Here is a 24755-nt window from a genome sequence, read left to right as displayed (position 1 = left end):
GATAGGATTGTGAATGTCGGCCAGTACCACAGTTAGACAGAATAGCGATTGTTAGCCTGTGCTAAATCTACACTGTATTAGGAATTGTGATTAGTGATTATTAAAACATGCCACACTGAGAAGATATTGTGATTATTAGCATGTACCACACCTAGACGTAATCGCTGACATTAGCCGGTGTCGCATCTAGATAGGATCATGAATGAATGTCAGCATGTGCCACACCTAGATGGAAATGTGAATATTAGCATGTTCCACACTGAGAATGAATTGTGATTATTAGCACATGCCACACTTAAATGGAATTGTGAATGTTAGCATGTGCCACACCCAGACGTAATCATGAACATTAGCCAGCGTTGCATCTAGACGTAATCATGAACATTAGCCTGCATTGCATCAAGACGTAATCATGAACATTAGCCGGCATCGGAACTAGATGAGATTGTGAAGGTCAGCATATGCCTGTTAGGCGGAAACCTGTGCAGTTCCCTCTGGGACCACTGCAAAAGATTTAGGACTACAGGCGTTGGCGGTGAACCCACTTGGTAGCAATCTGCACCACACAGATTCACGTGGTAGCTGTGGCTGAGCAGTCAGACTTCTCTCAAGAAAAGTTGAGCAGTATGTGGAGTATACAAAATAGGACAATTCTTCACAGCAAGACAAGCAAACACGCAACGGGGCTTAGTGTAAAGATATTAAGGCATTTATTTATAACAGAACATCTATGGAAAACACTAAGGCAAATCACGGCAAACAAATCAAACACAATTACTCTATGAAGTAGACGATTAATCCCCCTAGCAATATCGACAACTCTAGGTTCTACCGGTACCACTTATTTTCAGACAGAGATGTATACCTCAACCCAGATGACACTCAAATATTAATTAGGACGGGAGAGAAAAAGATAGGCAGGTCATGAAATCAACACAGTTCAATCCTAGCGGATAAAATGCAAGGCAGGAAGGCAAGAATCACAATAGATCGTAAAGTTCAGAGGCCAGGCCCACTCGGAGAGAGGCAAGGCGCGATGTCCCAAAAAGTCTCTAGTGGAGATGCATTCAAGTCTGTGTAGCAAATTGTTAACGGCAGGTTGAACCAGTTCAGAACAAAGAAGGAGAAAAGCTTGGAGGCGACCCAACGGAACGGAGAGGATTAAAACACCTCACTCGAACCGATCGAAAGGGAAGCCAGGCGGACACGGTACATTGTTGTGGAGGGCAGCTCCGGCGGGGGCAGTTGTTCCTGGTGGTGGATGCACGTCGGGTCTTTGCCAAGAGTAGAGATGATCTCGTCGTCGAAGGAAATGAAGTCCGGTGCACCACCAGGGAAGAGACCAGCCGCGGAGCGCTCCGTCACAAGGCACCACCTTTTGGTCGCAGTACAGGGGTAGTGGCTATCCGGTTGCCGAGGTGCTCTGCACGGGCAATTCGACCACTGCGTCCTGAGGTGAATAAAAAGCAAAGGGGACTGGTTGTTCCCACCAGCCAGGGGAAGAGACTCTCCGGCAGGGAGATCTCCTCTGTCGTTGGGAAGTGGTGAGTCGGTTCTGCAGGGCTCCACCGGAGGTGTCGTCGTGCAGGTCGGCTCAGCGTTACCCTCGTCGGATTCTTAGGTCCTGTGGCGACTTCTGAAGATCCAGTCCCAAAAGCCCTGCTTTTAAGCAGAAAACCCCCATTCATTCAGCCTAGCTGTCAATCAACACATGCTAAGTGGTGAGCGGGAGTGCTCACCACTTGGGCCAATCACTCCAGAGTGCGACCTGATTTGGCAAGGCAACTCGGTCCAGGGTGCCTAAACCCCCTCCCACACCCCTGAGGTAACCCAGACAGAATGGCACCACTTTGGAGGGTCTCTGTTCAGAGGCCCGCCAAAAGTGGAACAAAGGGCTCAACCTTTGGTTTAGGAGTCACAGAGACAAACACAGACGCCATTTTACAAACCGAGTTCTGGCAGAAAATACCATCCGATAAACTTATTTAAGATAAGTAGATCGGTGGTACGTTAGAGATTAACGAGAAAAAGTATCAATCTCCAACAATGGGACGAATCTCATAGGGTTATGCTCGGGGTCGAACATAACAAGTAGTTTCCACTGCCACCAGCCAAAACTCGACGAGGGGGGACAGGACAGTGCCGCCTCGAGTAACAGGTCTAGGAGTAATCGAATTACCCCTACTAGTACGTCCACAATAAGATGGTTTGTACTAGTCCTGTTAGTAAATTTAGGTCTAGTAAAGCCAATGGTGACTTTACATGCCCGGGGAGACAGTAGTCAGTCCCCGGGGATGGAGTCTATGGTGGAGGTCCGCTAGGACGCCCCAGTGTTACGGCACGTAGGGTGCGGTATAACACACATAGAAAAACATATGAGACCCTATGGAGTAAAAGACCCCATAGCCCATCGAACACATTGACATCTCAAAGGAATTACACACATACATGTCCAAGAGGGGGAGAAAAGTGTCTCACTCTTGGCAGGATGGAACAAAACAAACTCCAGAAATCCAGCAAAGCTGCTGGGGGACTCACTAGGTTAGGAAATTCAGCCTAAACAGAGAATTCTCCCTAACAATGCCACACTTAGGATTGTGATTATTACCATAAACCACACTTAGATGGAATAGGATTATTGACATATGCCACACCTAGAGGTAATCATGAACATTAGCCGGCGTCGGAACTAGAGGGGATCGTGAAGGTCAGCATATGCCACACTTAGATAGAATTGTGATTGTTAGCAATTGCCCAATTAACCAATCCAATAACAATTTCACCCCTCTAAATACACCTCTCAAACTCTAACCAAACACAACCACAAGCCTATAACACAACAATCCGCACCAACTTCACTACACTGCAACAACAAAACAAACCACACATAGACTTGCCCAACAGCAGGCAACGGCTACCAACCGGAAAACACCCAAAGCCCAGCCAATGGAGTTACCGGGTTGAGGGTGCCAACAGCACATCACTGCTCTTTTGCACTTTTCCAGCTTATTCCCACTAACTCACCCCCTCCCCCTCACTTTTTTTTTCAGAGCCACCAGAGTGCCTTGGGACCACTCCGGTGGTGATAGTGCACGGTACAAATATCCTTTAACATTAACATTAACATTAATATCAAACTAAATGTCTGACCACTTACACATAGTCTGTCAGTCCTAAAACTAAATAATGTGTATGGGGTAATCATTCAAACATGTTTTTCTGGAGCAAAATAGCATCCATGCAGTATTTGGTCTCAGGAACGCAAGCGACCCCTCTACAGCTTTGCTGACAGCAATCTGTATTTACTTCTAGGCAGATTCCCGTCGGAATTGTCATTATATTCTGAATGAATCAAAAACAAGTGAAACAACCAAACATGGTTGATTTTTAGCCTTTAGCGCTTAATCTTTTACAGTTACTCTGCATTCATTGTCTTTGCTTGATCATTGTTTCGTTTTTGGAAAACTGAACTTTTTCTGCTTTCATCTACATCACAAAATGAAAATGAATCCTGATGATTTCAGATATTTTGTCAGTAACGTTTGGGATACATGAGAGAAACACATGGTTTATGGACTTAACGCGGCTTGCATAAAGCCTGGCGTGAAGGCTCATTCAATAGGCACTAAATTCATTAGCAGTTTTTACTGTGAAGTCTTTTAATTGACTGATCTGACTTTTTCGATGCATTGCACACAGTGAGCTACTGCACCGGTGCTTCTTAGAAAACAAGTAATGGTTTCCTTACTGAATCCAGCCCTGTAAATCAGCTGTGCTGCTCTGGAACCATCATAAACCATGAGAGTGCAACTTGATATATTTATGAATAGAAACTGTCTCCGAGATTGCATTCCTGCCCTGGCACTCGATCAACTGAGTATGCATGCATTATTTACCAGGAGGCTGGAGATGTGATGTTAAAGTCACAGCTAACACACTGACATTTCCAGCCTAAAACCCGAATCGCAATAGATCGCTGAACAGCTGATTGTTTCATTCAAAATGCCATAAAGAGGACAGCAGACATTCAGCGCATTTTGACTAATCATCAGGCGCGTGAGAGATCGAGGACCAATTCATGACGAAGCAGCCAACATTTCAGAAAATGAGGCACGTTGAAGAACTGGAGACGGCAGTGGCATTAATTGCAGAAAAGCCACAGAAAATCGTAGCGCAATTACATGATATACTTCTTGCCATAAACTCTTGGTCAAACATATTACATTCATGTTAACAGTTCGTAGATGAAATAATACTGGCGCTGCTATAAACACCGAACACCCTCTGTAGAATTACTCGGCATGCCCTCTGCATAACTGCTTTTAAACGAAATTGGTGATGCCAACACATAACTCTGCCGTTGGCATCATTTTTGGTGGGGGACAAACTTGTGCTGGGAGGGGCCACTTCAGAATCTGGGCTGGGCAAAGTTGGAGGCTCCGCCCGCTCTGTTCTACCCCTAAGGGTTGTCTGGGGTGGGGCCCAAGTATCAAAGGGAGCAGCCCAGCATTACACATAAGTGCACGCACAATTGCACATTCACTCATTTAAACATCCCATTCACCATGCACATCACACACTCATTCACACACACACTGACTCATTCACACATACATTACATGCATATATATTAACATGCAACACCCGTTAACACTGCTAGTTTTAGAAAAGCCTTGCCTCGCATCTCTGCCTAGCAAAAAGCAAGTGTGCACATCAGCTCCTCCCGCTTGGATGTGAAAGAACATATATCGTTGTGGTTTTTGTTAGGCAGAGAGTTGAGGGAAGCCTTTCTTGAAACTAGTAGCTGTCAAGTTTTGCTGCGTTTATTCAAATATATTTTTCTGCACGAACAGAGTAACATTTTAAAGCCGCTGGTTTCAGGAAAGGCTACTTTCCCGTCTGCGACCAACTAAAAACGCCGCCCCTCAGCTCACATTTCAGGAGAGGAGAGCGGAGGAGAAGGTAGGGGTCTGAAGCCCGATTAGCTCAATGGGATTGCGCCGGCCTGTTGTGTTATATCTGCTCTTGGACAGAGTCATGGTCAGTGGTAGAACAGCTTCGAGGAATTTTTCTGCTCCACGTTTTTTCCACGGATTGATTGGCAGCATTTCTGCCACAATGCTGCCCCTTTCTTATGTGTGAACTCTTGAGTGCAAATAAGATGGCTCGCGTAGGTTAGTTTGGGAGGGGAGTACAATTACACCAGCAAAGGTGAAAGTCTCTCTCTCTTCTGTGTTTGATTGGTAACAAGAAACTTGGAGTCAACACCAAAACACTGCATTTCTGAAATCCTAGCCACAACACCTGGAAATCCATGCTGCTGGTATGTATGGGATGTATAAAGCAGAACCTCACTGGGAAGCAAGGGAGCGCTGTGTATCTAGTGCATCCTGTATAAATGTGTGGTAGCCTATCTGCTGAGGTGAGATCACGTCTCTGGGACCTTCTTAACCTGATGTTTGATTTAAACCTTTGCTATTGCCTGTGTTGCACTCTGTGATGTTAATGTCATTATTGTGGTAGCAAAAGCAGACCATATATTTCTAGAACCCTACCACTTTGTGTGATCTTAGGAGCATTGTACAACATTGTGGACCCTGAGTTAAAGGAACACCCTGAAAACCTGGGCTCTTTGAGGCTTCGGTGCAGGGATGTTGACTGGGTGGAAGATACTGATTGGGGCTCTGGTGGTTTCACAACTATTGACCGTAGTGGGATAGGTGAACTGATTTGGGCACCAAAAGCAGACAACACAATATTTACTTGATAGTTCAAACGTTTAAGCAGTTCCTGTGATCATGACCGAATGTGCTCCTGAGGAAACATAATGGTTGAATGGAGGCAGCCTTAATGAGCCGAGGTTCTTAATCACAGAAATCTGATTATCTGGTGAGCAGGGAAAGGAGTGAAAAAGGTGAGAATGATTATGATTATGATTGGTCATTTATAATGTGGTTAATAACCAGAGGTTTCTAAGCGCGGACCTGGGGATCAACCCTGGGTTGCTCTGCGTGACGCAAGCCTGTTGCTCCTGAGCTATCTTCCCGATTCAAAACAGGAGATTGACTTACTAGCTGATAAAAGAGGCACTTTGGGAAGCACACAGAGACCTTCCCAATGCATCGCGAACATTCCTGGAGACACGTATTCGATACATGGCATGTAGTCCATCAGGATTTACAGTATCAATATTTCAATATTTCAAGAAATATGTATTGGTATTTTTGAGAAAACTTGTTTTCCCGAAGCATTTTCTGCCCAGGTTATTTTTACAAACAATGTTCGGGGCCTATGGTACATAGCATGCAACTGAGTATCGCCTATATCAGTACTCTTGTGTTCCACACGTCAGCTAGTATATTGCTCATGCTGCTTTCTAAAAATTGATCTTTAGCTTCTACTTGTCTATTAGCGTAGAAGCTAGAATGTTTCTGATACATTTTCCAATATTTAAAGTATCTGCTACTCCATAGCCTGATGCTGCGAGTTCCCTTTCACTGAGTAAGTGAAACATGTCATTATAAATTAGGCTATAACGTGGGTCAGCAGAATGCCTACCACTGACATGGTATCCTGATGCAGATATGTGGTTATGTGGCCTTGTCTTTTATCCAATATTCCTCCATTGGCATTTGGAAATAGCTGGGGGCAAACCGTTTCCTCTACATTTCTTTCCTGAAATGCACAAAACGTTCCCTCTGCTTGCCAATGAAATGAAATCAATGACGACTTTGTGAGAATAATCACTAAGAATAATGACTAAGAAACGCTCTGAAGCTCTCAAAACTTTAGAGGAAATATATTAACCAACTAATAATAGATTATTGCCCAGAAATGGACAGAAACGTTCTATCGGACACACTAGGTCCCGCTTTAAATTCCTGACATCAACAGAGACTCAAATGGCTTATCACAAATCTCTAAGCTCTCTATTTTGTCCTGCAACAAAGCAGGTGCATGGGCAAAACTAACTTACAACGCAATCAAATCACTTCTCAATAGAAATGAGATTATGCAACTACAGGAAACATGGGCAGGAGAGGACCTGATGTTGGATGAATGCTTTGCTTAGCATATTTTGGCAAAAAAAGGCCCCGGGAGATAATATGGGGGCATGGCCACCTTATTTAATAATTAAACATTTATCTTCTCCTTCTACAAACCACAACACATTCACCCTTATATGTGGTGGAGACCTAAACATAAGACTAGGTAAGGCTGACCTGTATGACATGGCAGAAGATATAGCGATGGGAATACCAGAACCCCAACTGACTGACTCCAGAGTATGTGGTGAGGGCTTAACATTTTGTAACTGGCTTATAGATAAGAGGATGCAATCATACAATGGCGGAACACAGGATGACTGTCCATGTCCCCTCACGTTTCGGACTCAAAGAGGAAGCTCAACTATGAATTACTTTTTGATTTCTTTAAACTCTGTTGGACCATAAATCGGTTTTTCGTACCCACTGAACTTTTTAGCAATCATCATGCCTTAAACTTGAAGTTGTCGTGGAACTCCAGTAACCCTTATAACATAATACCCCATGTAACCGATTTATCGTGCAGGCTTTCTACAACCATACAACTTAAATGGGAAGCAATTGATAAAGCAATTGATAAATCTATTATACATAACAACATGTTAACTGCAAATCCTCCCTCATGTTTAACCCTATTAAAGGAAGATGTGGGCCCAGATGACATGTTATCCATCTTTGCAGCACTCTAACCAAACACCACTGAAGTGTTTACGGTCTTGCGATCATTGAACCCCAAAAAGAACAAAGACCTAGGTTGGTTCAATGATCAACGTAGAGCAACCAAAAAAGATTTATTGCACTGTGTAGGGTTCTATGCAAAGTCAAATGAAATGTCCTACAGCAACCCATAAAGGAGCCATCGCAATTAGAAAAATAGAGTTAAATAATAAAACCTGAAGTCAAGTTAAAGCAGCAGCAACAGAAGAAAACTCAATATAAAATGTGAGATAATCAGAAGACAACGGACCTGAATGTCACGTTTCCCGATAAATTGCGGCTGGATCATTTCCTAGAATTATATAAAGACATAGGAAACACAGAGGATCCCCTATGGTGAGAAAGTAAGCGTCCCCCAACAAGGCAGTAACCCCCCTTAATGAGAGGCAGTAAAGGACACAACCCCAGGAGGGAATGAGACCACGACCAAGTGTGGGTGAAGTTAAAAGGGTTTTATATAGATCAATATAGGGCACGCAAAGGACTCTGCAAACTCCGAAAGCACTCTGTCTGACAATAGCAACGACAGTCATATTTATTACAAAAATACGTCATGCGTGATGTAAACTATAGGGGGCACATAGTCTTAGGGATTGTGTGGCATTAGCTAAACTATATACAATGTTTAGTGGTGCTGCTCCAGGATTGGTGAGTGTCTGCGCGGTGCCAATGTGGGGTAGACGGGTCAGCTGGGTCTTCGGGGTGGAGCTGCCAGGCCGGACGCGGTTTGTATTGATGATTGGTGGCTGTATTAACACTTTGCCCTGTGGCCACACACTCACAACCATTCATTATACTGCACAGTTTCAGTTGTCCTGTAAATCCTGCAATGCATTAATCTAGGATCAAAAGGGAGACAGAGGCAACAATATGCGACATGAAGTTTCACAAATAGATTGTTATAAAGACGACCCCCAATAAAAGGGCCTAGTCCCATGAGTCCAGGTGTCTCTTTAGGGGGCGCAGCATAAGCTGCGTTGTCACTCTATCCTGTTAAATGTAGTGAGGGATGATTTTATGATGTTAGTACAACGGTGAATACCTAGTTCCATGGCCTGTTAAACTTGGAGTGAACTGGAATACCATTGGTTCAATAAGGGCACGTATCTGGTACCTCAAAGGCGGTGGGGTTTAGGACCAGGTAGCTCATAATTCACATCACCAGGCCGTGGCAGCCTCTGACATGGGGGAGGTAAATACTTGAAGCGGGTCCAGCAGGAATGTGGGGAGTTGAGGCTGCGCTGCTCGAACACCAGCGAGCCCCAGCAGGCCTTGGCGGGAGGAGGGGGAGATGGCCTTGTAAATCTGAGTGGTTTTCTGTTCACAGGGCTGTACACTATACCCTTGGAGGGGACGAATGTTAAAGCTGGAAGCATTAGGGGCATTACACATTTCTTCAGTTTTACATATGCTTACATTATTAGGTTTACTATAATGGAGATTTGTCATTAGCACAACCAGTACATATTGTCTGTCAACCTTATACTTTGCAGTCATACGAACATTGACCGAATAACAAATGTGAGGTAGCATCAGGTTAGGTTATGTGCTGGAGAACAGGAAAGCAATATTTTTAATCTAACATTTCGATTACAGTAAAAGCTAGCTCAATGCCCTGGATGGCCTACGTACAACACGATCATGTGTTATCCCATCACATACACACATTTTACATATTGTTTCTTTATTACCTTTTTTTACATTAGCAGCAAACTTTAGTTAGCATAAGGTGGATTTTCGAGTGATCATACATTAGTTATCTGAGCACATAGTGTATTGGGGCGGGCGGGGGTCATCTCGCCTTAATAGCATTATACGTATGAACTTTTTCCAACACATATTTAGCAGCATGAGTAGACTGTGAGACCTGAGGGTTTAGTGTGTATTGTTAAGACTCCATCTAGGGGAACTGGGCAGGAGGTCATGGACACCATATATCACACACACTAGGGGTTAGGTGCAGGGTCAGGGCATACTTGATTGGGATAGTTCTTGTTATTTTCCAGACTCCGGCTACAAGTCCGGTCACTTCTAGGGCAATGATGTACTGCGGAAGGTAAATGATACAGTGTTTGTTCTGTTACTTGTTTGCGTCTAGTTGCTTGTGAGAACGAGCCCTCAGCGGATCTGCCATGAGGTGGAGGCTGGGGAAAGAGCAGGCCTTTCTGCGTGCGGTCAAGTAGGGGTCGAGCTGCAGCTCTGTACGCAGGCCATTCTGCATGGGCTGGGGTTTAGCACACTTAAAATGGAGTCTGGCTTTTTACAAAATGGTGTCTATGTTATATCAGGCTACTGGTCATGTAGCGTCACGCGTCGATCCGCAGCCGCCCTGCCTCCGGGCCCAGGTGCATGGGGGGCTGCCGATGAGTCATGAGCTTCACGTAGGTGGGCAATGTAGGTAAGGGGGGTCCTACTGACCTGTCCTCCCATACATTTCCCCCCTTTCGTTACTTAAGTAACGAATATTGCAACTCGCCCAACCTCTGGCATTCCTTCTCATTTACAACTGCTTCCTCCCACGCCAGTGTCCCTTTTATTGGCATCCAGGCTCTACACACCCCTAGGAGACTCTCCCCCCTTCTAGGACATTTGTCTGATATGCAGGTCATGTATACATCCCCCATCTCCCTCCATGTCTACCCACACCTTGGTATACCATTCCCGTTCCAGAGGTTCTTTTATTGTTGTGTGATATAACCTATTCACTATGTCCCCATCATGGGGCCTCATTACACGGAAGGTGGTAAGGGTAAACGGTCACCGGTAATGGTACCGGTGACCGTTAACCATTACCGCCTTACTACGAGGTCCCTTTGCGGGTTGGTACTTTAACACCTGCTTTTTAGCAGGCGTTAAAAACCAACCCACAAAGCGACCAGGGTGCTAATTACAATACCGCAATTTGCGGTACCGTAATTAGCACCTTCCCCATTCCCATTATGCCCTATGGGACAAAAATGGGAATGGGGAAGGGCAATGGGGGAAGTGGGAATTACCGCCCCGCCAACCTTGGAATAGGGCGGTAATTCCCCTTTCCTCCAAGGCGGTGCCGTTATTTTACAGGCATGGACCAAGGTGCTACTAGCACCTTGGTCCACCGCCTACCGCGTAATGAGGCCCATAGTATAATGGCACCATTCTATACTTGGGTTCTGGGTCCTCCCCTGTTTGTACCTGTGCCTCCTGCATGATCTGTGCTGCTCCTCTGGCGTTGCCCATTGTCACCATCATCATTGAACCATTAGGGACTGCGTTTGCGCAGCATCGAAAACCCAGCTGACAAACACATAAAATCAGGAGTAAAAACACCACGATGGGCATCAGCACCTTGATAGTCGGTCCCAGCCAGGATGGTACCCAGGAAAAAATGTTTTTGAACCAAGTGCTTGGGTCCGCTCCACCCTCTTTCTTCATTTGTACTTCCAGATTGTGCACCGCTGCGATAACGTGTGATAGTGTCCCATTATCCGTGTCTTCAGACGGCATGAATGTGCAGCACGCTACCAATTTTACGGCAAACACCTCCATCCATCGCTGTTAACAGGTCTAGGACATACCTGTTCTGCATTGTCATCAGCCTTATGGCCCTTAGCTCCACCTTGATCACGTTGAACCCCTCTTCAGTGTCGTTGGCCAGTTGGATCAATTCCCAGCGCGTAATCTGCAGCCATTTTGCGTTGGATCGCTCCTGGATACTCGGGATGAGGGAGGCAAAGAATATTTCAGCAGAGTTAAACAGCCGATACTTGTCAGGAATTTGTGCCAACAGGTCTGAGGAGGCTTTGGATATGTAGTTGAACAATCTCCGCTTCCTTGATATCACGCCATGTGCATTGTCAGCAGACAGGGCATACAATAGTGGTTCTTCTGTTGGTTGTGCCTCTCCGGAATCACCATCAAGGCAGAGTGCAGCGTCGCCAGAGAACATGTGCCCCTGCAGGATGGTGGGAGGTGTAAGTATGCCTTTTTGCCGCAGACCCAGTAAGTGTCCATGAGGGCTGCTGTCCCTTTCTTCATATCTGGTATTATGAGCATTCTGTTACAGTTCTTATGTATACCCATGTTGTTTTTCCCTTCTCCAAAGAAGCATAGTTCGTATGTAATTTCTTTTTGTAGTTTGAACGGTTTTTCTATGGCTGTCACCCACGTTAACTTTGTGATATGTTCTGTCCAAACTGGTGTGCAGGTTTTCTCGATCCAATGTAGTTTTTCTTTTGGCAGCCCTCGTAGTGCTTCTGCTTTGCATGTTATCACTTCATCCTTCCACTTATTTTCTGAAAACAATGTTCCTTTAATCACGAAAAACGGTTCTTTCAAACATATCACTCCTTTGGCTCTCGAGCAGCAGGTTTTCTCGTTCTGCAGCATTTCAAAAGATACTGTGTGTGCCTGGAAGGTGTTATTAATTCTACACAAGGTGAGATGAAGGAGGCATCTGCAAGAGGCAGTTCTTTAGGCAACAAGACCTTAGGTGTGCCTTAGGCGTGGGGAATAAAGGAACATACATAACAACTCTCATAAGTTGCCTGTTCTGCAGTGGAGCTCATATCTGCATACCATTTATTTGACTGATGTGGATGTCTAGGGTCTTTTATTGCATCCAGCCCCAGGCCGGAATACTCGTCATATTTTTTCCTCCTCACCTCCCTTCTCCTTCTGCTGTTTTTACGGTAGCTTTTCGCATCTCTTGCTGCTCGCAGTGCTGTGCCTTCTTTACCCGCCCCCCTTTTCCCAGTCATCATATATGGTCAGGAATTTTTCAGCCATTTCTGCATTTTCTTCCTTCCTATTTGTGGGGGATTCAGCTTCTGCGGATGGGTTAACTGTTGGTGTGGGCAGGGTGGCAGTAGTGTCATATAACCATGATATAATGGAAGGATTACGATCATTTAACCCATAGACACTATATTGAGTGGCATTGTACTGGGAAGTTGGGCTTGGGACCAACCTGTTGCTGGTATCATTTGGGTGCTGTGCATGGTCAGGGTGAGTGTCTGTAATAAGGCGAAGGAAGAGAAAGAAGTACAGAGCCAATCAAAGCCTCTTGAAAGGGTTAATGGATGATGTGTACAGGGGAGGAGGAGGACCTATCTTATGAAGGACAGGCGATTCCTACAATGAGAGAGCCAATCAAAGCCTCTTGAAAGGGTTAATGGATGATGTGTGCAGGGGAGGAGGAGGAGGACCTATCTTATGAAGGACAGGCGATTCCTCCAATGAGGAGATGATGTTTTTCTTTACCTGTCAGGTTCTTTTTTCCAATACTGGTGTTGTCGTTTTGTTTTTAAAAAAATATACAGACGGAGTCTGAGAAGTGTCTCACCGAAAAAGAGATCACCTACGAGTGGGCCTACTAAGAAAATATAAATAAGAAGTTGGAAGAGGAACCCGTTGTGCGATTCGTTCAAGTTCCAGTTGAAGTTAATTAGTTTAAAGGCCACAGATACTCTTTGGTGGCAAAACGGAGACTCGCGTAGGGTAACGGCTCACTGTGGAGCTCTACATTCTTGAGGGAGAAGTCAGAGCAGGGAAACCCTTCCGTGGCCACTGAACAGCTGCGAGAGGCTGTCAGGAGCCCCCACCTTCGTGAGGAAGGAGTCGCCTTCTCACGAAGGCTTATCGGAGCCCGTGAAGAGAGGAGCTCGGCTCAGCCTCTGTGGGGCCCCCACCCTTGTGAAGGAGGAGTCAACACCCGAAGAAGGCTTATCGGAGCCTGTGGAGAAAGGGGCTTGGTAGGAGTGGCTAAGAGAGACTGTGCGGGGCCCCCACCTTTGTGAAGGAGGAGTCCTGTCAGCAGGTTCTGGTGAATCGGAGCCGTGAAGAAAGGAGGGCTCGATGGGAATCACCCGACACAGCTGATGCTAGCAATCGCGGCCGCCTCTGAGGACAAAGCAGTTATGAAGGCGATGAATGGGCGTTTGAACTGATAAACAGGTGAGCCCCAACGAGAGCGATCAATACCATTTGGAGGGGACGGAGATCCCTAAGAGAATATAGGTGAAAGGGGTGAAGCTGGGGAAGCAACCATACTGTGAACTAGAGACTTGTATACAGAGTCAAGTGAACTTTCAAGACAGGCCTCTATAAGCGGTAAGATCGAAAGGAACATGCAGAAGACCCTAAAGAGAAGCCAAATTATATTTATATATAGAAATAACCTGGAGAAGGATATAAGACTGAATGGTGGGATAAAAGGAGGTAACCCAGTTGAAGGAAGTGATTTACAACAAAGACTTTTCTTGTGTCAACTCCCAGTTCACGCTACCAAGATAGTAAAAAGGCCAGTGTTAAAAGAAATAAAGCCATATTTGTTCATCCTAACCTGGCTGTTGTGCGTGGTCTGTTCCAACCACATTATCACATTTGGTGGCAGCAGTGGGAGAGGCTGAAACACGCAAAACAATGGAAGAGCTAATTAAGACATTAGCAGAGGGACAACAGCTCTTACAGCAAGCCTTGCAACTCCAAAGCCAGCAGGCTCAGGCTCATAGACAAGCCCTCCAGCAGGCACTGCAGCTTCAACAAGCTCAGTTGATGGAAGCTACCAGTTTAAGGAGCCATGCACAGGTACCCAGTTTGGTCCTACAAAAATTAACAAGTGGAGAAGATCCTGCTCATTTTTTTGTCAATTTTGAAAGAGTCACCCGGAATGCTCAGTGGCCGGCCGAGAGGTGGTGCCACTACATTGCTCCCCTCATGACCGGGGAGATGCAGAGCGCTTACCAGGCCGCTAATCCCGCTGGAGATACCATCTATTCCGAGATGAAGCAAGTCGTTCTAGAGAGGTTGGGCCACGATGATGAGGCCTATCGGATCAAGTTCAGGGAGACAAAGTTGATGGCGGAAGAGACTCCAAGGCAGTTGTTTTACCGGATAAAGGAGTTGGGGGACAAATGGTTGCAGACTAATTCATCCAGCAACCTCGAGATGGCCGAGAAGGTGATATTAGAGCAATTTGTAGAAGCACTCTCTCTGTCCATGTAGAGGTGGGTACGACAGTATCATAGACCCATCTTGGTAGAAGCAGTCAACATTGTCTCCGCATATAAGAAGGCAGGTCAAGGAAAGTTGATGTCCTACTCATCTACCACCAAAACAGAGAGGAACTCTTCAGCCATAGTGAACAGAACATCCGCGGTTACTCGATGGCTGAATTCTATGCTCCGAAAACCTGAATGGGAAGGTACCAGATTCTGTCCCAACAGTGAAGGGTCGGGATCCTCGCACATCATACGTCCTCCTAGCCTTAGCGCTCGAGGTCCGCAGTGCTTTGAATGTGGAGACTGGGGGCATTTAGCCAGGCTTTGCCCGAAGAAAGTTATGGTAGAACCCATGGACGTTGGAAACCTTGAACCAGCTAAGGAAGTCAACAAAGGGGAATCCTCTCCTATCCACAAACCCACATATCCATTTATCTGTGAGGCTGGGGTAGAAGGTCGTTCAACCAGAGCGATGCTGGATTCTGGATGTTTGCAGACCGCCGTCAACCCAGAACTGGTAGGTGATATCGAAAAGTTGGGTGGAAGAATCCCTATTAGGTGTGTGCATGGGGACGTTAAAGTATACCCTGTCAAAGATATCAGAATCAAACTAGCGGAGAACAAATGAAAGTAAGGGCAGCGGTAATGCCAACCCTACCTGAACCCATGCTGATTGGCTCTGATGTTCCGGATCTCCCTCGCCTTATTCAAAGAATAGAAAAACAGTGGTTAGAAGAGGCTCCTTTCCATGACCAAGAGATCAAAACAAAGATCAGCAGACTGAACAAGAGCAGAAACACTAAAAGACTTGAAAAGAATATTTGGCTTGAGCAGAATATGTGTCCAGTGGCCGTGGACTGGAGGATAGATGAGCAAGGGGACAGCTTTCGGGTAGCTCAATAACTGGACCCTCTTTTGAAGAATGCAAGAGATTCAGTGGGAGATAAGCCTACTCAACAATTTCCTCATTTTATAAAAGACAATGGTCTCTTCTACCGAGTAAATATCAGTCCGGACAAAGAAGAAGTCCGTCAGTTGTTAGTGCCTAACAAATAATATCGTCCCGTGTTGGAAGTTGCCCACCTTCAGGTAGGCGAAGGTCACCTTGGCGTTGAGAAAACTATGCAAAAGATTCTTAAAAGATTCTATTGGCCAGGCATATATGGCCAAGTAGCCCGGTTCTGCCAAAAGTGTCCGGAGTGTCAAAAAAAGAATCGGGCTAATGTCCCTAAATCTCCTCTACAGTCAATGCCATTGATTCTGGAGCCCTTCCAATGCTTTGGGATGGATATAGTGGGGCCTTTGGATCCAACAAGTAGAGGGCACAAGTATTTGTTGGTAATTGTTGATTATGCAACGAGATATCCCAAAGCTTTCCCTCTATGCTCCACGAATGCCCAACAGATTTGTGATGTTTTGGTTCCTTTCATGACAAGAGTGGGCATTCCCAAAGAGATTATCATGGATAGAGGTACTGACTTTATGTCAGCCGTATTAAAACAAGTTTGTGAAACATTGCATATCACTCAACACAAGACTGCTGTGTATCATCCCAAAATGGATGGTTTGGTTGAGAGGTACAACCAAATGATTAAACAAATGTTAAGAAAAACCTTCAGCCCGGCTGAAAGGAATTGGGATCGAGTGTTGCCATGGATTCTGATGAGACTTCGGAACACTCCCCAATCTTCTACCGGGTTCGCCCTGTTTGAGTTGTTGTTTGGCAAACCAATCTGGTCATTGCTAGATATACTAAAGGAGACTTGGGAGGAACAACCTACTTCTGAAATTACATTAACGGAATACACTTCCCAGCTAAAGGAAAGGATAGAGAGGCTTCAGTCGATAGCACAATCCAAAGAGGCTCAGTGTAAACAAGAACAGTATTATACCCAGAAGGCACGTATCTATACTTTTCAAGTAGGCGATCAGGTTCTTGTTCTCTTGCCTACTACTGAGAACAAGATGGTGGCGACATGGAGAGGACCCTGTATGATAGAGGAGGTACTGGGTCCCGTGACCTATCGAGTTCGCCAACCCGGAAACAAGATTCCAATTCAGACGTATCATGTTAAGCTATAAAAAAATGGGAGGAGTCTGAAGTTACCATGGCTATGATCAGTGTCGAAGAAACATCCACAGAATATCTGCCAACATCAGAAACCCCAATAGGGAAAGAAGCTCTAAATATAAGTTCATAACTAAACTCTACTCAGGTGAAGGAACTCTCTGAGTTGGTAGATCAATATGAAGATATCTTTTCCTCAATTCCAGGAAGAACATCACTAACTTGTCATCACATTCAGACGACTCCTGGCACAAAGGTGAGGATACGACCATACAGAATTCCTGAAACAAGACTACAGGCGGTCAACAAGGAAGTGGAAGAAATGATTCACTTAGGGGTAATCGAACCATCACACAGTGACTGGTGCTCTCCCTTAGTGATGGTCCCAAAACCAGATGATAGCACTCACGTCTGCATGGACTTCAGGAAGCTCAATGAGGTCTCCAGGTTCGACGCATATCCCATGCCTAGAATTGATGACCTTTTAGAAAAATTAGGTAAGGCTAAGGGCCTCATTACACGTTGAGCAGTCGACATTTACCGGCATGGCGCTACTAACGTGTCCGCCTTGGCAAGAGGCTGTTAATAGCATACCATTACGAGTTTGCGGACACAAGCATAGTGCCATGCCGGTAATGACCCTACCACCATGCTGCTAAAGACCCCAAAAAGACACTTAGCGCCACCGATGAAAGCGCTGATAGCACTTCCGACCTCCCGCAACATGCAAACAGCGGTCACCGCTAATAGCGGCCATCGCAATTAGCGGTCACTGCAATTAGCGGTCACCGTTAATTAGCGGAACCGGAAATAGCGTCATCGCACTGGAATGGGAAAGAGCACGGCAGCCATCTTTAAAAACACAATCCATTGTCATCCTCTGCCCCCTGGACCTGTTTCGAGAACTGTGCCATTCCAAAGCCACAAGCATTCCCTTGCCATGCCTAAGGCCATAAAAAAAACAACCGACCGCCAGCGCAAGGAGAAGTTCACCAACGAGGAGCTAACAATGCTCACTGAGACCCTTGCAGCGAATGCCAACATGGTATTTTCCAACGACATGTGGCGGGAGACCCTGATCCGGATGAAGGCTATCTGGGCAGAGGTTGCCCTGAAAGTGAGTTCGGTGGGCACCACCACCCGCAGTGTCCGGGAGTGCAGAAAGCGGTGGGACGATCTCCGCCTCCAGGTCCACAGCATCCTGTCTGCGAACCTCAACATGGCCATGGCCACAGGAGGTGGAGCCGAATCGCCAATAAAAGTGAAAGAGTGGGAGGAGACCTCCGCCAACACGATTGGTGTTAAATCAATCGAGGGAGTCGGGAGCATGGAGCATGGTGTGGCCACTACATCAGATGGAGGTGAGTGTACACATGAAACTATGCACTGTGAATGTTGAGGTCCTCCCCAAATGTGAGCCCAGATTCACCTCATGGATGTGCCAACATCCATACATGCATACAACCCTGGCCATGTCAGTGTCAAACCCAAACACACACACATGCACGCATTACCACAGACAATTGCCACACAGAACCATGCATGGATGACCCATTCAACAGACCCATCACCTGCATCCCTACCAATGAAGTCCCAATGCACACACCAGCATGATTAACGTATTCTGCATGAAGTACATTGAACCATCACCAATGCCATATCCCTCTTTGTCCCCCACAGGCATACATACAGACAGTGAAGAACCTGGCACTGCGACTCAGGCACCCCCTGCCAAGAAAAAACCCAGGCCACAGGACACAGGGGACACCCCCACTACATCAAGGGGCAAAGGGAGAAGTGTTCCCATGCAGAGTGCCAAACATCGTCAGAGCGCCACTGCTACCATACCGCAGTCCACACCAGCAACAACTGTCACACCTTCAGATGTGAACCCCCCACCACAGATTCCAGCCACAGAGGGCCCACCCTCCTCTGCCACAAGTTCCACAGGTGAGGCGGCAGCCACCGCGCCGCTCACAGATGTGGAGGACCTGATAGAGTTCTCCATGGAAATGCACACCCCAACCCCCCAGGAACCCCAGAGGCAACTCCACAGCAAACACCAGGGTCCAGTATCCATGGCCAGTCTGGCGAGGACAACACAGGAGGGTGCAGTAGCCCACCGGTGGCTTCACCAGATGTCCTGGATGCAGAGGAAGGCACAGCAGCTACACCACGAGCACGCCACAGTGCCCTTGACCTGGCCAGCATCAGGCAGCGCCAGGAGGACATTACTGTGCTGGTTGGGCAGCATGTGGAAGAGGCTGTCCATCTCAGGGGGGAGATAACAGAGACTGCCAGGCACTCGAGATTGGCCAACTCAGGCAGGTCCTCACGCGTATAGCGGACACGATGGACCGCCAGTTCCCACCACCGCCACAGGGACAGACAGCCACCTCATCATCTCGAGGCAGACAAGCCCCCTCTGCCGTTCCACGCACACCACGAGGCGCATGTCAACCCAGCCTCCTAATGCTGGTGGTGGCAATGGGGAATAGGGACTGCAGGGTCAACCTTCCACGTGTGCAGCAGGACAACAACATTGTGCAAGACACATAAGGTGTTGTCGGGGGGAGGGGGTAAAGGCTGTTTCAGGACTGTTGTGCGGGGAGGGGGGAAGGGTGTTTCGGGACTGTTGTCGGGGGGAGGCGGGACAGGTGTTTCAGGACTGTTGTGGGGGGTGGGGGGAAGGGTGGTGGGATAGTTGGGGACATGCACTTTTACATGTTAATATTCCTTAATACACTGGTGATTACTCAAAACACTGGCTTGGACTTCTTCATTGTGTATGTGTACTTTATTGGTGACAGAGTCCATTGTGCGCTTCAACACAGACACCAGTGCATTACTACCCATATCCATCCTACAGAGTGAAACCATGTTACTCAGAATATTTGGTTGATCAGATGCTGTCTCACATCACGTCCCTCCTGGCCATCGCCTCTTGCATGACCTGCATCCCCGTCACCTCCGTCCTCATCACCATCATGATCCTCATCAGGTGCTTGTATTTCAATGTCAGGGGGCAGTGGCACATTCCGTCTGATACACATACTGTGAAGCATGACCCATGCCATGGTGATCTTGGCCACCTTCTCATGGCCGTACAGGAGATCGCCACCAGACCTGCTAATGCACCTGAACCGTGTCTTCAAAAGGCCAAATGTCTGCTCTATCACGATGCGGGTACGGTTATGTGCACGATTGCAGTCCTCTTCTGTGCCGGTTCTGTGGGTTCCGTACAGGGGTAACCTCTTCAGGGGCTAGCCAGCATCAACTGTATGGGGGGAAGAATGGGGACCTGTTACTGGTCACCTCTGGAGTGGCATGTACATATCAGACAAATCGACTTTGCATTGTGATTAATATCCACGACTAGCAGTATGCATGCAGACAATCTGTGTGACTGCAATGTGCAAAGGTGAGCTTGACCCTGCAACTGGACATGCCCAAATCATGGCTCCGACACCAATTGACATGTCCTGGGTGAGGCCAGGTCTTAGGTGTCCCTGGGCCCAAGCAAATTTGATACCACACTGCTAGTGTGGTGGCATTCTGACATCGATGTTGCAATGCTGTGTAGAATCACTATACCAGTGCTATAGGTATGTGGTTGAATGCTATGGCTAGGGGTGATCCCTTTGCATGCATTCAAGGGCACATTTCTGTATTGATGTTGTGCTGCGCTAATTCTGTATTACCATCTTGCCGCCATGTTGCTGATTTGTGTATTATGTGGTGTGGCATGGTGTGCAATGTGGATGTGGATGGATGTGTAGCATTCGTTGACCTGGATTGTTCTCTATGTTGTGCAGCTTATCATTGCATGTGGGTTATTGTCAGGTACATTGCAGCCTTCACTGATGGACATTGGGGTACATCTGTATGTCCATTTCTTCTACGGACAACAGTCAACACCCATTTGGAGTACGTATCTCTCCCCCCCAAACAAACCCAGTTGGAGTATGTATCTCTCACCCCCCATCACACTGCCATGTGCTTGGCCGGCTACTCACCGAGTAGCCACGAACGTTGTCCAGCTTGTCGCTCCATTTAGTGTGGTATGGTTGAGTTCCGCAGGACCATGGAATCATGGGTTGATCTGGGAAATCGGGCACAACAATGTGTGATTATCTTGTTAGCGTCACATACCATTTGGACATTGATGGAGTGGAATTGCTTCCTATTTTGGTAGACTACTTCATTGTGATGTGGGACCACCAATTCCACATGGGTGCAGTCGATGGGCCCGATGCAACTTGGGATGCCTGCCAGTGAATAGAAGCCAACTTTGGTGTTTGCAATCTCCTGGGCAGTCCGAGGCAGAAATATGTGTTCACGTGCATGCTTCAGGAGGGCATCCAGTACCTGGTTCAGCGTGCGTGAGAATACTGGTTGTGAGATGCCATGAATCTGCCCCACTGTATGCTGGTAGGTGCCTGTGGCCAGGAAGTGGAGCACAGTCACCACCTTCAGTAGAGGGGGAATGGCAGTTCTGATGTCTATGAGGCTCACTATGTCGTCATGTATCATGTCCACGATGCTGGTGATGGTATCCCGGTCCAGACGGTACAGGGTGTGTATCTGCTCAGGGGTAGGGTTAAATGGACTGGCTCTGATCCTGGGGATTAGTGGCTGCCTCTGTGGTATGACTAGGTGCCCTGGTGGTGCTTGCTGCGCCTGTCTTGCCCTCCTCCTCCTCCTTCTGCGTGTCCTCTGTGCTGCCTGTTGTTGTTGCTGCTGCACTGCAATCATGTCCTCCAGCCCACGTAATGCTGCTAGTATTGGAACCATCTTGGTGTGGGAAGGGGTGTGGTGTGCTCCTTTTGTGCTGCCACAGTCTCCATTGCCTCCACCTGTGCTGATTGTGTCCACCTGTGGCAGGTGGAAACACTGCTCTGTTCTTTTAACGGGTGATTCGCGATGCCGGTATTAGCGCCATGCCGGTAAGCGTTTTTTGGGGCTTTACCATGACGCTATTAGCATGTCCGCATGGCTTGTGATGGTGGGCTATTAGCGGCATGGTGCTATTTACAGGATGAAGGGTCGTGGGCACGCAAACTGACTGCTATTAGTGGCACCGTAGTTAGCGGTGCCGCTAATATTGGTAATCCGGGTCTTAATTGACATGGGGATTTAACGTTACCGGTATTCCCTTACCGGTAACGTTAATCCCTTACCGCGCAACGTGTAATGAGGCCCTAGGTTTTTAACTACAATTGATCTGATGAAGGGATATTGGCAGATTCCACTATATGGGCCAGACAAAGAGAAAACTGCCTTTGCTTCCCCTGCAGGATTATTACAATTTACTGTACTCCCATTTGGTCTGCATGGTGCCCGGCCACTTTTCAGTGATTGATGAACTATTTATTAAAAGGGCATGAAGATTATGTGGGTGCTTACTTGGATGACATTGTGGTGTATAGTCAAAGTTGGTCAGATCATATAAAACACCTGGCAGCCATTTTTCAAACCTTAAGAGGGGCGGGATTGTATGTTAATCCTAAAAAAACTCACTTAGCGAATGCCTACACAAAATATCTAGGATATTATGTGGGTCAAGGGACAATTCGACCTCAGCAAGAAAAAATGGAGGCCATCCTCCGCCTGCAATTTCCCGAGACTAGCAGACAAGTGAGGGCATTTCTTGGATTTGTGGGTTATCACAGACGCTTCATTCCCCATTTCTCAACCATTGCAGCACCTTTAATGGATTTGTTAAAATCAACCACTCCATCTAAGAGGATCTAGAGAAACGGAAAAACTGAAAAAGCGTTTATTACATTGAAAAATGCCCTCTCAGACAAGGCCTTCCTACAATGCACTGATTTCAACATGCCTTTCTATTTACACACAGATGCATCGGGATCAGGATTGGGGGCTGTGTTGTTCGAAAATCAGGGGGAAAAAGAAAGACCCATCCTGTTCATCAGCAGGAAGCTGTTACCCCATGAAATGAACTATGCAACAATAGAAAAGAAAAGGAATGATTGGTGGTAAAGTGGGCCATAGAATCCTTGAAATACTACCTGTTGGGCAGGACATTTACATTGGTTACGGATCATGCTCCATTGGTATGGTTATCTAGAAACAAGTACACTAATCCCCGAGTTCTACGTTGGTTCCTGTCTCTACAGCCATATGTCTTCCAAACTATTCATCAATCGGGACAGAAAATGGTCCAAGCTTATTTTTTGTCTAAAATACATGCCCTTCCCGAACGTAAGGGCTTGAGGGGGAGGATGTGTAATAAGGCGAAGGAAGAGAAAGAAGTACAGAGCCAATCAAAGCCCCTTGAAAGGGTTAATGGATGATGTGTACAGGGCAGGAGGAGGACATATCTTATGAAGGACAGGCAATTCCTCCAATGAGGAGATGATGTTTTTCTTTACCTGTCAGGTTCTTTTTTCTAATACTGGTGCTGTCGTTTTGTTTTTAAAAATAATATACAGACGGAGTTTGAGAAGTGTCTTACCGAAGAAAAGATCACCTATGAGTGGGCCTTCTAAAACAATATAAATAAGAAGTTGGAAGAGGCACCCGTTGTGCGATTCGTTCAAGTTCCAGTTGAAGTTAATTAGTTTAAAGGCCACGGATAATGTCCGGTGGCAAAACGGAGACCCGCGTAGGAGAACGGCTCCCTGTGGAGCTCTACATTCGTGAGGGAGAAGTCGGAGCGGGGAAGCCCTTCTGCGGCCACTGAACAGCTGCGAGAGGCTGTCGGGAGCCCCCACCTTCGTGAGGGAGGAGTCTCCTTCTCACGAAGGCTTATCGGAGCCCGTGAAGAGAGGGGCTCGGCTCAGCCTCTGTGGGGCCCCGACCTCCGTGAAGGAGGAGTCAACACCCGAAGAAGGCTTATCAGAGCCTGTGGAGAAAGGGGCTTGGTAGGAGCAGCTAAGAGAGACTGTGTGGGGCCCCCACCTTCGTGAAGGAGGAGTTCTGTCAGCAGGCGCTGGCGAATCAGAGCCGTGAAGAAAGGAGGGCTTGACGGGAATCACCCGTCACAGCGGATGCTAGCGATCACAGCCTTCTCTGAGGACAGAGCGGTTATGAAGGCGATGAATGGGCGTTTGAGCAGATAAACAGGTGAGCCCCTACGAGAGCGAGCGATACCATTTGGAGGGAATGGAGATCCCCAAGAGAATATAGGTGAAAGGGGTGAAGCTGGGGAAGCAACCATACTGTGAACTAGAGACTTGTATACAGAGTCAAGTGAACTTTCAAGACAGGCCTCTATAAGGGGTAAGATCGAAAGGAACATGTGGAAGACCCTAAAGAGAAGCCAAATTATATTTATATATAGAAATAACCTGGAGAAGGATATAAGACTGAAAGGTTGGATAAAAAGGAGGTAACCCAGTTGAAGGAAGTGAATTACAACAAAGTCTTTTTTGTGTCAACTCCCAGTTCACGCTACCAAGATAGTAAAAAGGCCTGTGTTAAAAGAAATAATGCCATATGTATTCATCCTAACCTGGCTGTTGTGTGTGGTCTGTTCCAACCGCATTATCACAGTGTCATAACCTGATATGAGTTGAAAACCATCCCAAATTAAATAGGCTCCTTCTTTCACCATTTTCATCCCATTCCCCTTGTTGGTTCATTCCCTCCCCCCTCATTCATCTTGATAGAGATGAATGCAACAGCCCAATAAACAATGAGGCCAAACATCATTGTAAAAAATATTATTGCGCACACAAAGAGGCCACACTCATACGAATATCTACGCAGATCAAAATTCTCGTTCCTATCTCTATCTGCCCTAACATTGTTCATTGCGGGCTGCCCGTTTGATGCCATCGTTTCTCCTATATATTAAAACATAAAGGTGTATTAAGCATCCTCAAACAATGATATATGTCATTTAACATTAGCAAATGAGAGCAAGAGAGACAGAGAGAGAGATCTTTTACTATTTTACACTTTCAAAAGTTTGTACAG

Source organism: Ambystoma mexicanum, chromosome 4p (assembly GCF_040938575.1).
Source record: "Ambystoma mexicanum isolate Mex_15411 chromosome 4p, UKY_AmexF1_1, whole genome shotgun sequence".
In the NCBI taxonomy this organism is placed as follows: Eukaryota; Metazoa; Chordata; class Amphibia; order Caudata; family Ambystomatidae; genus Ambystoma; species Ambystoma mexicanum.
The sequence above is the reverse complement of the archived record's forward strand: the minus strand, read 5'-3'. Positions refer to the sequence as shown.